Genomic DNA, 13,245 nt, shown 5'->3' on the forward strand with positions numbered 1-13,245 from the left:
AGAAGGGGCACAAGGTGCCGGTTTCCGACTATAATGAAAAAAGCAATTCAATTATTTAGGAAAAGAGCAAAAAGACAAGCACAAGAAAATTTACAGCGGAAGACTTATGGTCGAGTGATCAAGGGGACCTCATCCTCAGTCTCCACCTCGCTCAATACAACAGACCAGCCTTCTATCAAGACAACAAAAGCTGGGATCAGTAAAACAAAGCAAACCAAAAGATAGAGGCAAAAACAACACAGGAGAAAGCACAAGCTCACCTACGAGAACATTACCTGTTGAGGCAATCTGACGAATTGAACGTTGCCTCTTGGGTAAAATATGCTTAGCAGCAACCTCTAACTTCCACTTCCTGGATGACAAGATATATTGAGCAATTCGAGGATCAGGAACATACTCAACGTAGGAGTGGTGACCTTCAAACAAGCCAGTAATCAACCTGGCAGAAGAAGAACCCGGCCCGGTAGCAGCAACTACCACAGGACCGGCAACGGCATCATCATCTTCATCTCCTTCTTCTGCGGGCTCTTCAACAACAGCCCCACCACCACCAGCAACAGCTATCTCAAGCTTAAAAGCCCGACCAAAACCCTGCAAGAGAAGAAGAAAGAAGTCAAAAATAGAATACGAATTACAAAAACCCAAAAGAACTCGGAGGAGATTACCACTTACCTCAGGAGGAGGATGAGCAGCATCATACTCTTCAACACGAGCAGGCATCACAGAGACCCCACCCAGAATACGCCCCAGGCGTTCAAGAATGACCTCCTCAGGCAACTCGACATTAGGAACAAGTCGGAAAGGATCTGAGGGCCCAGTATATTCAAAGCCGTAATGCACCCTCTGCATAAGAGGTTGCACCCAGCGACGCAAGAAACTGGCAACTATACAATTGCCACTTAAGCTTGCTTGTTTAAGCACTACAACTCGAGCGAGTATAGGCTTTAGAGCAGCATGCTCAGCAGAAGAGATTTTATCTTTCCAAATAGAGAGGGGAATGGGAAGAACAGAAAGATCATGAGAAAAGGAAAGAGCAGGTTTTGAAATATAAAACCACTTCTCCGCCCAATTCTTGACAGAATCAGAAAGGGTAAGAGAAGAGAAAGAAACTCCCTGATGGGATTGGATAAGGCAGCAGCTGAGAAAAGGAGTATTATTTCTGTCTGACAAATGCACACGGAAAAAATGGCGAAAAAGAAGAAGATTTGGAGGAATTCCAATGAAAACTTCGCAAAAATGCACGAAGGTAGAAAGAAAAAGAACCCCGTTAGGGGTAAGATGATGGATTTGAATCCCATAGGATCCAAGAAACTCAAGCAAAAATTGGACGGGGGATAACAGAGCCCCGCCCGCACAAAAGGAACAAAAAGAACAGATTGATTCAGAGTAGGAGAAGGGACATCGTGCTCACCAGGACTAGAGAAATTAGAGAGACATTTCTCCTGAAGAAGGCCATGAGCAACAAGCAGATCCAACTCTGCCTCCGAAGTCGATGGCTTGTGGAGTTGCCTCTGCATTTTCTGCATCGCAACAAATTCAGTGTTCTCGATCACCTTGAGCGACGCCTCCTCGTCGATAGATTTGCCCTTATTCTTGCTCTTGTTCTTCACCACCATCTCAGAAAAACAAAGACAAGATTTGGATGGAAATAGCAGGAGATCGAAGGCACAATGGAGCTAGGGTTTTGGCTGAGATTGGGGATTTTTTTACTGCAAAGGCAAGTTAAGCCAACAGTAACAGAGCAGTTATCTTTATATAAGAAAAATACGTGGCCCATGAGGCCCAAAATCACACAGATTGCCTAAAGAGGCCCTTCAAAGTTACCTTCCACAATTACCGTGCACACAAAACGAAAAGGCAACGGCCCATTCAGACTATAACGGATACATGATGAATTAACACATTCACAAGGAGGCAACCAGGAAAGAAGGATGCAACAAGTCAGTCATGATAAAACACCACAGTACAAACATACAAAAGAGCTCGGCCACATCAATAAACAACTCAGTCACAGAGCAGAAAGGAATATTTTTTCATTTCATCAAAGGTACATTGAGATTACAACAGAATACAAGATCTGATGAATTCGACGAAGAAAGCAAAGGAAATCATTCAGCATGAGGTTGCAACCCTCGAACCAAGATTCGATATTACCAGGCAGGATAAAACAACTCGAACATACTTTTCTCCAAAGGAAAGGCACACATCCAAGATTGCTATAGGTGACAGAGAAGGCACCCACAAGTCATCCAAGATCGACAATGACAACCACATCAATATGGAAGAACCCGGCACCATCTCTCAACATGTGCTGATCTGTATTGGACTGAACCTAAATGGCACAGCAGAAGACTGAATAATGGCTGATCTACAATGGACTATCGAAGAACAAGCCGCAACACGCGCCAATCATCACTGTAAGAAGAACAAAAAAGAAAGGGCAGGCATTGGAAGATGAGGCAATGCAACATGCATCACTCACATCATAAGTCCTACACCATTTGCCTCAATATCCCTTACAGCTAAATACCACCTCGAGACTAGCTTGCTACTAGTCTCTATCACAAGACCTACACCATTTACTAGCAGAAGAAAACAGAATAAAGAGAACAGGCCCAGGGACTCGTCGAGCTCCCAAACTGTAATATCCATGACTACAAAAAGAAGAAGAAGAAACTGCACAGTAGGGTATCAGCAACAGACCATATTTATAGCACAACTCAGATGCACATATGCCAGGACTTTAGTAAAAAATCAGATGTGACTAGACCATCATGAAGGAACAGTACATACCCAGAACAACCACAGTACAAGATAAAGCATATCCAAGAGAATATTCCACAGCAGCAATACAACCCATGAAGACACATTGAATTCTCCAACAACCAGAATGACAGCAGCAATAAGCAGCCGAACAAACAACTCGAAGATGTGTGAAGGATCACATACAAAATTATAGTGTTAAAGGATTACAGTTAAAAAAGAACTCGGACGGAGAAAAATTATAAATCTCATTGATCGAAGACAAATACAAAGGTTACAGACGGCCAAACAGGACCGGATAAACTCAGGCATAAGATAGAGACAAGATTCTTAAATATTGTAACAAGGAACCTAGTGGCGGCAGCAGCGGCAGCTCAGACACAGAAGAACAGATAGAGCAGCATGTTCATTACGAAGCAAGCATAAGCCTAGGGGCTGCTCAACCTCACACACCAGCATATCTACGAATGAAGAAAGAATTGAAGAAGAATTTTTCTACTCAAGGCAGAACCACAACCAACAAAGAAGATATTTATAGCAAACTAGAGGTAAACAAGGCTAAAGATCACAAGAAAGAGAGAGGAAAAGAACAAAAGAGTAAAGCAACAAAGGCGAATAGTGCCCAAAAGCAAGATTCCTAACAAAAAGTAAAAGAAGATGCTCACTCATGGCTATACAAAACCCATCCGTGACCAGCAAAAGACAAAGACCAAAGGAGTACAAATCAAGACCCTTCTTCCAGCTTCTTTTCAACAGAAAAGAACATGGAGAAGGCTCGAGGGCTGCAAGTACCTACCACAGAAAAACATATTTTCAAAATTTCTGACCCTCCAGCTTTTTTGTACCAAAAAAAACAAGAGGCTCGGGGGCTACACTCAATGAGTGCAATTTTTGCAAAATTGGACTCGCTGCACTCAAAGGAAAAAGAACCCGGAGGACATCAAGCAAATGTGCACATCAGCCAAAAGAAGAATCAAAGAAGACCATCTCAAGATTTCACTTCAAGAAGGACCCGAATCAAGACTACAACAACTCGGCCCTTGAAGCTCAATCATGAAATGCTTGGGGGCTTGTTGATGGGGAACCCTACGGGCCCCCATGGACCATACTGCAGGAAGGTAGACCATGGTAACAAGGCCTACAGCCCAATCGCCAAGAAGAACGCGGAGCAAAGCAACGTGCAAAACCGAAACTCCAACGCAAACTATACAAGGAAAGGCGCCCGAATCGTAGCTTAGGACTCTGACCTAGTATCCGAATAGGACATAAACAACGCCTCTTAGCGCCTGGACTATAAAGGGCTAGTGAGGGTACCCATTATAAGAGGAGAACGCATACCCGATACTCAAAGCAATACAACGCAAACAAGCTAACGCCAAAACTGGACGTAAGGTCATTACTCGACCAAGTCGAGGGCCTGAACCAGTATAAATCGTGAGTCTCTTTGTGTAACTGCCGAATTCTGCTATTCGCCGAAGCCCAAACAACTGTCCCAAGTACCCCCGTGGCAGGCTATCGGTGGTAAAACATCGACAACATCCCTCCCACTTGGCCTTTCTCCTGCTGGGGGCTGGATCAAGTAGGACCTCTCAAGAAAGCAAATGGCAATTTCGAGTACATTTTTGTAGCAATTGATAAGTTCACCAAGTGGATTGAATACAAACTACTCGCAAAATACAGCGTAGCCAAAGTAGTCAAATTCATCTAAGACATTATGCACCATTTTAGCATGCCCAATCGAATCATCACAGATTTGGGTTCTCCCTTTACATCTATAGAATTCCAAAGTTGGGCACAGGATTGTGGTTTCGGCATAGATTACGCATCAGTCGCACATCCAGAAGCCAACGGGTAGGTAGAAAGGGCTAATGGACTCATACTAGCCGAATTAAAACCAAGATTGTATGAAGAACTAGTGGACTATGGATCCAAATGGATTGAAGAATTACCCAAAGTAGTATGGGGGCTACGAACTCAAATAAGTAGAGCCATCGGATACTCACATTTCTTCCTAGTTTATGGATCAGAAGCCGTACTACCTGCCGACTTGATCTGGACATCACTAAGGATAGAACAATATGACAAAGGAGAAGCAGAACACACCCAAAGATTAGAACTCTACAGTACATAAGAAGTTAGAGTAAATGCTACCCTTCAATCAGCCAGATACCTCCAAGGTTTAAGACGCCACTGCAACAAGAATACCCAGCCTCGATCACTCCAAATCGGAGGTCTAGTACTAAGAAGAATACAAAAAACTAACGAACGCCATAAACTACTCAGCCCATGGGAAGGTCCTTTTATTGTCACAAAAGTCACCGGACCAGGCACATACAAGTTGATAACTGAAGATGGAAAAGAAGTCAACAATACATGGCACATCAGCCAACTAAGAAGATTCTACGCATGAAAACAACTCAAGGAAGAATATATATACAAGCCACAAGAGATCAACGTTTATGATCAATTAAGATGGTGTTCCTTGACAACATATGTCTTATTATGGCTTTCCCCCAGTTGTTTTCAATAAGCATGTAAACGTTCATGATCAATAAAGATGGTGTTCCTCGACAACATATGTCTTATTATGACTTTTCCTGAGTTGTTTTCACTAAGCATACCAGCCAAGAGCAAAAGAGCTGAAAAAATGCTTGAGCCCGCCGATGAGGGTAGCTAATAAGCTAACACCTGAACTAAAAAGCAAAATGGCTGAAATTATGCCTGAGCATACCGGCCAAGAGCAAAAGAACTGAAAAGATGCTTGAGCTCGCCGATGAGGGTAGCTAATAAGCTAACACCTGAACCAAAAAGCAAAATAGCTAAAATTATGCCTGAGCATACCGGCCGAGAGCAAAAGAGCTGAAAAAGATGCTTGAGCCCGCCGATGAGGGTAGCTAATAAGCTAACACCCAAACCAAAAAGCAAAATGGCTGAAATTATGCCTGAGCATACCGGCCATGAGCAAAAGAGCTGAAAAAGATGCTTGAGCCCGCCGATGAGGGTAGCTAATAAGCTAACACCCGAACCAAAAAGCAAAATAGCTAAAATTATGCCTGAGCATACCGGCCATGAGCAAAAGAGCTGAAAAAGATGCTTGAGCCCGCCGATGAGGGTAGCTAATAAGCTAACACTCGAACCAAAAAGCAAAATGGCTAAAATTATGCCTGAGCATACCGGTTGTGAGCAAAAGAGCTAAAAAGATGCTTAAGCCCGCCGATGAGGGTAGCTAATAAGCTAACACCTGAACTGATCCTAAGATGTCTTCACAACTAGGGAAAAAGCCAGATGCTGGCCACATCTCGAGTTAAGCAAACTAAAAAGAAGAAGTTGAAGATACTTGAGATCATTGGTCCTAAGTCTACTTGAGATAGCTGGTCCTAGGTCTTTTTAGTAATAACAAGAACAAAAAGGTTGTCAAGACAAAGATCTACTTAACTCAAGTTGTTTACACGGCAGCCAGACAAGCACTCGACAAATCAACCTCAAGACAACGAACTACAAATACCGAGTTGTTTACACGGCACGGACAAAAGCCTGACAAGCACTTGATAAAATCAAAGACATCCAGGCAAAGAAGACATCAGCAAAAAATAAAGAATCTTCATTCAAAAAGAAGTATAATACCCTATTATAGAGGCTAGAGTACAAAGGTCAATTACATCAAGCATCGTCATCAGGAGAAGAAATATCAATATTAAGATTATCCACAATCCTCCTAGCTAAGTCTTTGACCTCAGGCTCTACCTTTTCAACGGCATCTAGATATTCTTGACTCTCAGCTTCCTCTATAATCTTGGACAAAGGCACCTCCGGAGCAAAAACCCAGACCTAGGCAAGAATATTTTTGGTACATAGTTGGGCACACCTCTTCACAAACTCCTAGAAACGAGTCAGAACTTGAGGAATAAACTGAGCCCAAGATTGACCATCATCTGCTGGAGTCCGGAGAAGATTGGCTACTGACCGAAATGATTTACACAAAACATCCTAGTTCTCAATAGCCGTCGCCAACTTGCCATTCAAGACTTCAACAATTTTTTGGACCTGCACAAGATCCTTATCAGCTCCACGCCTAATCAACTTGGCAAGCATGAGTTCTTCTTTAGCACGAGTAATTACCTCTTTAGCCCTATTGTGACTATTGTGAACAAGTATCTTCATTTCCTCAATACCCTCCGAGAGCTTCTGCTTTTCAACTCGGAGAGCTAGACCAGGCACCAAAAAACAAGTCAGTAGAAAGAGAAATTTGAATACAAAAGGAAACAAAAAAGAACCCGCAATACCATTGCACTCATTCTTCATGGCCTCCACATTCTTCAAGGCCTCCTGGACAGCAGCATCCCTCCGCTTTTCTGCCTCAACCACCTGGGCACGGAGAGCTTTTTCCTCCCTTTGGTGCGTTTGACGCTCGGTCTCCATCTCAGCCTGATAGAGGTCAAGCTCTGTTTTTAGGGCACTAACCTCAGAAGACAACTTTTTCTCGGTTTCAGACGAGAAAAAGAAGCCGGTATGATCCCGAGAAAAAGACTAATCAAAAAGAGAGAAAGAAAAACAAGACATAAGAATAGAAGAAAGACAAACATCCAAAGAAAGAACTTTAGAAAAACTTACCTGGAGTTTTCCCCCAAAAGAAGTCGCAAAGGTTCCCCAGGCAGCGGTCAGCTCTGACAACCGATGAGTGTCATCGAATTGTTGCACCACATCATCATCCAAACGCTGAACGCCACTAGCAAGAGGAGTAGAGGGAGAAGCTGGCCGAGGCAAAGAAGACAAGACTAGGGCCGAACCCTAGGAAGCCCTGGCTACATCCTCAGATGGCTCCACCGCCACAGCCATGGTCACCTCCAAAGCCAGCAAATCAGCAGCAGCGTGATCACCAAGGAACCCTGTCTCCCTCACAACCACCTCGCTGACCGTACATTCAGGATCCTGAGACTCAGTACACCGGGGCAAACTAGAAGACTGACAAGAGGTCGACTGAGGGTTAAGGGAAGGCGAGGGTCTGCAACATAATAAGGAAACTCGATGATAAGAATATGAATCAGAAAAAAGGAAAACAAAAGCAAAGAAACAGAACGAGGATTCACTCACTCAGCTATCTTCTTCTTCATAAAACCAATAGAAGACCTTAGAGGGGGAACTATAGCAACAAAAATATCACCACCGCCCTACGACAGGAGTGGCGTGGTCGGTACCGGAGCCCTAGAAGAACTCAAGCTCGACGACCACTTACTACAAGAGAACAAGGCCAAAGTTAGAACAAAAAGATGTGTTCAACAATAGAAAAACAAGAAAACAACTCACCGATGCATGACAAGGGCCGCATTGGCACCCTCGTCTTCCTCACTCTCAAATAAGGCAACCACAGCGCCATCTGAAAAAGGAGAAAAGTACTCGGTTGAAGGCACAAACAAACAACAAAAAGACAAAACGTATTAATATGCTCACCTAGGAGCACGCTACCTATAACTTGAGTACCTGGATGAGTACTCAATTGGCGAGACTTCTTGGTAGCAGACAAACCAGAAGAACAATCCGCTCGCCCCCTTTTTCCGGCACTGCAAGGAGCTCAAGGAACTAGACGAGGAACATACTCTACATATGTGTCAAGAACTACGGAAGAAACACCAGGAAACATCATGGTGGTTTGAAACTTACTGGTTAAAGATGCCCTAGCAAGACTCTCCCCAGTCTCCACAATGGTAGGGCAGTCATCAAGGGGGATCGAATCAACGAAGTTATGCCCAAATTCCTATAAAAGAGTAAAACAACCAGATGAGAAAGATTAAGCAAAAAGTGGAGACAACAAAGGAAATAAAAAAAATACCCGCATAAGAAAAAAACAACTCACAGCAGGAGGTGGGTTGTTAGCACAATACTTAGGGACAGCATACGGGACGACGCTTACTCCTTTCAACATCTTCTGAAGGCGCTCGAGCACCTCCTCATTAGTCAACTCAAGGGCAGGGACCATATGAGAAGGGTCCTCCACCCTAGAGTTCTCAAAACCATAATTCTCTCGCTCCTTCAGAGGTTGAACACGGCGGCGAAGAAAACTGGAAACGATCCTGAAGCCAGTCAAGCCTTGCTGTTTCAGAGTACATATCCTCTCAAGAAATGGCTTGATTGCCTGAAGCTCATCCATTGTCAGGAGATTTTTATCCCATCGGTCATTAACCATGGGACCAGAACTAGAATGAACAGCAAGAGGAGGAATCATATTGGCGGCATAAAACCAGTCGGCACGCCAATCCCTCACAAAATCAACCAAGTCATAATCAAATAATTTACTCTTATGACCCTGATGAAACTGAATCCCGCAGCCACCAAGAACATGGGTGTCATCGCTATGGGGTTGGGGTTTTAGACATAAGAAGTAATGAAAGCGAGAAAGAGAAGGAGGAATTCCAAGAAAAGTTTCACAAAGATGAACAAAAACAGAAAGATGAAGGACAACATTGGGAGCAAGATGGTTCAAGCTAATCCCAAAATAACTGAGAAATCGATGAAGAAAAGCAGAAGCAGGAAGGCAGAGCCCAGCACGGATAAAGGAGACAAAAAGAATAATCTCACCACAGCCTAGAGTTGGGACCCGATGCTGGCCTGGAGCTCTCCAATCAGCAAACTCCTTGTCCTGGATTAGACCATCACTGACAAGCTCGCACAACTGATCCTCAGTCATAGTCAGAGCCGGCCAGATCTTCTAAGCAGCCCTCATGGCCATGAATTCTTGATTTTCAATCACAGAAAGCGATGTCTCCTCGTCTACAAAGGTTGCCTGGGACTTGCTCGCTGATTTCTTCCTACCCATATACTAGCGAAAGCAATAAAGCACAAAGAAACGATGATGCTCTGACGGCAGTGCTCAAATGACGGCGACAATGGCGACGCCGGAGTTTTGAAGACTAGGGTTTCAAGGCAAAAGCAGGGCAGCAAAGAAAAAGAAGAAGAAAGGCCTTTAAATAGTTTTTTATAGCAATAGAAACACAGCCCACCAGGCCCATTAAAACATGGCATGAGAACGCAATGATCCATTTCCCAACACAACTGACACAGCTGAAAATGACGAACGGCACACTTCTACACAAAGGTACAGTTCAACGGGCATATTTCAGACTTATCCATCCAGCACCACGGCAGAGTTATCATATTGCTACAAAAAGAACTCATCAATCATGAAGCAATGAAGGGTTACCTCACAAGGAACACAAGAACTCGGTTCTTATAGAAAGAACTCGGGAATCTCATAAACAACCAGGACACCAGCAGAAAAAAGAATGATAATTCAGAAGACAAGATTCTTTCCATTATAAATGGCTTCAAAAAATACAAGATTACACACCTTACAAGACCCAATGAATTCGGTACTACGACAAGCAATGTAGCAAAAAGGAACCCGGACACAACTAGGCTCTAGAACGACTACGTGTTCTAATTTGCTACTCGGTAGAACAAACCGCACCCGGCTACACTGTTTTCTTCAAAGGACGAACATAGTACATCCAAGGTGGAAATCAGCAGCACAGCAGGACAACATGGACCAGGGAAGGCCCAAGTCCATGATGTCGGATTAGGCGTTGATCTGCACTGGACAATCGTAGGGCAGGCGAGGAGGATCAACTCAGAACTGCTGGATGAAGGAACGTATCCCACATCACAAGACTTTCTCCAACTACCGCCACATACTTTCTGGTATAATGCCGCTGCGAGCTTAGTCTACCTCTAATCCCTATCACAAGACTCCCTCTAGCTACGACAAGATATACAAGAACTACAAAATACGCCCGGGGGCTGCTCTACTTCAGAAACTATCATATTCATGACTACGGAGATTTTAGACCACGCAACAAAATGCTCGATGAATCAAAACCAGCACACCAGGAGGGTATTTATAGACCAAAGAAGCGGTGCACATGGACCGGGAGCACTAACAGAACAAACCTAACAAAGGACACAGTGAAAAGATAGAATTCAATGAAAGAGGACTCAGGCGTGAAGGAACAATACTCAAGGATGAGCATATTCAGAAGGATATATCAACACTGTACAACTCGTGAATAAACAACATTTACACTCAACCACCACCATACAACTACATCTGACAATAGCAGTCTACCAGAGAATATGCCAAGACCCTATATCTGAGTTCTTTCTGAATAAAAGAACCCGGATATATGCTCGAGACTGCAACAGGAGAGGTTGTTTGAACAACTCAGATTCAAGACCCTCCAACTTTTTGTTCCAAATAGCAAGAGGCTCGGGGGCTACACTTAGTGAGTGCACTTTTTTGTTTGAAAAAGCGCACGTCACCAAGAAGACTTCTTCAAAACAGACCACCTCAAGGCCTCAAGACAAAAAGAACCCGGACTAAGCTATATCCGAGTTCTTTTTGATAAAGAACCCGGGTATATGCTCAAAAGCCCTTCGATGAAGAATCGGAGCAATTTCAAAACAAGACCCTCCAGCTCCTTGTTCCAAATAGCAAGAGGCTCGGGAGCTACACCCAGATGGGAGTACTTTTTTCTTCAAAAAAGCACACACCACTCAAAGATCCCAAGAAGTGCTACACGGTTTCACTCAAGAAAGCACTCAGACGACGCTTGTTCCTACTCGGTAAGACCTAAAGGAACAAGACGAGGCTTCTAGAGCTCAACCATGAAGTGCTCGGGGGCTTATCGATACGGGACCCATAGGATACCCCATAAGGAAGAGAGAAGATCTAGTCTAACTAGGATTCTTTCCATGAAATCTTAGTAGTAGTATTATTCTGTAATCCTACTAGAAACTCTCATTGTAAACTGACTAGGACTCTGACCTCCTGACTATATAAAGGAGGGTGGGGTTCCTGGGAGAAAGGACACTGGACAATTAATCCAATGCAAAGGCTAACGCCGACTGGACGTAGGGCTATTACTCGATCACGATTATGGGTCCGAACCAGGATAAATCGACTATCTCTTGCGTTTACCGTCGAGTTCTGCTTACATTAAAGCCCGAACAAACTGCCCCGGGTACCCCTGTGGTAGGCTATCGGTGGTGAAACATCGATAGTACTCTAGTGGATTGCTCGTGGCTTGTGTGATCCTCATCTTATGTTGGTTGTGCGGCACCCTATTGAGGGTTTGGTATGTGAAGCCAATTAGCGTGTGAACCTCCAAGTGAGTAAATCGCCACAACGAGGACTAGCTTGCCGGCAAGCAAGTGAACCTCGATAAAAAACATTGTGTTCGTCCTTTGATTCCGAGATGATTGGTCTTCATTGTTATTCACTCTTGTGATTGATTGGTTCCTTCATCTACACGGTGGTATAACTTTCTTAATCACTCTCTTTACATTATCGCAAACTAGTTGTCAAGCTCTTTGGTGTAGCTAGTTGTGAGAGCTTGCTTGCTTGCTTGGTGTGACTCTTTAGTTAGCCTTTGAGAGCACACTAACATAGGGTAGTGTCATAGCTATTGTGTGAATAGATACTATCTAAACTAGAATTGTGGTAGGTGGCTTGCATTTTGAGTAGGCTAGCGCAACACTTGCTTCGCCTCATAATTGTCTAACCATTTTGTTAAGTATTGTTGTAGAAATTTTTATTAGGCTATTCACCCCCCTCTAGCCATTAGGACCTTACAATGTGCTAGGCAAGCCAAGAGCCCATGAATACTGACTGACCGGGCCTCTCGACCAGCGCCTTATCGTGGATGAAGAAACCCTCAGGCCGGAGGTTTTAGGGACTAGTGATCGATCTCGTTCTCAAGTATGTAGTGGTTTGTGCCTTAGGCTATCTCCAACAACAACACCCAAAATATAAGACCTATTCATTCTTTGGGTAGCGCTATAGGCAAAAGGTTCAATACCTATTCGACATCTTCTCTAACAACAAGACCTAAAAGAGAATCATTTCTGCAAGTGGGTTTCCAGGAGAGATGATGCCCATATTTGGGTTGTGCCTCTTAGGCAACCCAAAATAGGTCTCCTGTATAGGTACTCTGTTGGAGGCTGATTTTGGTCTCTTGCTACCCATTTTAGATTTAGGTGCCCATATAGGTTCCTTGTTGGAGACAATCTTGGTAATGATAGCTGGTACCCAAGCTTCCTCTTTAAACTTAAAGATCACCTAGGAAAGAAATAAGTCTAAAATTTGGAATTTAATCTAGTTTGTAATCAATCAAGCATTCCTACTGTAGTTCATCATCCTCTTTCTAGCTTGGCCGCCAATGCATGGGTTTTCTTTTGAACCCCAATGCATGGGCTTTTAAGGATTGCGTTTGTCTTGGCAGGGAATCCCTGTAGAAAATAGGGATCAAGTGATGACGCTCCTTGATATCCTTAAGCACAGCGTGCCATGCCTTGTGAGGGCAAAAGTGGCATATAATTTTCAAGGGCCACATGGAGGAAGGGAGCCAGATGGCTGGAAATTGCCTAAAAATAGAGATTCCACAAATCGAGTAATCTTTAAGAACTGGTCTAAAAAAGATCACATAGATATAT

Source organism: Miscanthus floridulus, chromosome 2, assembly GCF_019320115.1.
Source record: "Miscanthus floridulus cultivar M001 chromosome 2, ASM1932011v1, whole genome shotgun sequence".
Lineage (NCBI taxonomy): Eukaryota > Viridiplantae > Streptophyta > Magnoliopsida > Poales > Poaceae > Miscanthus > Miscanthus floridulus.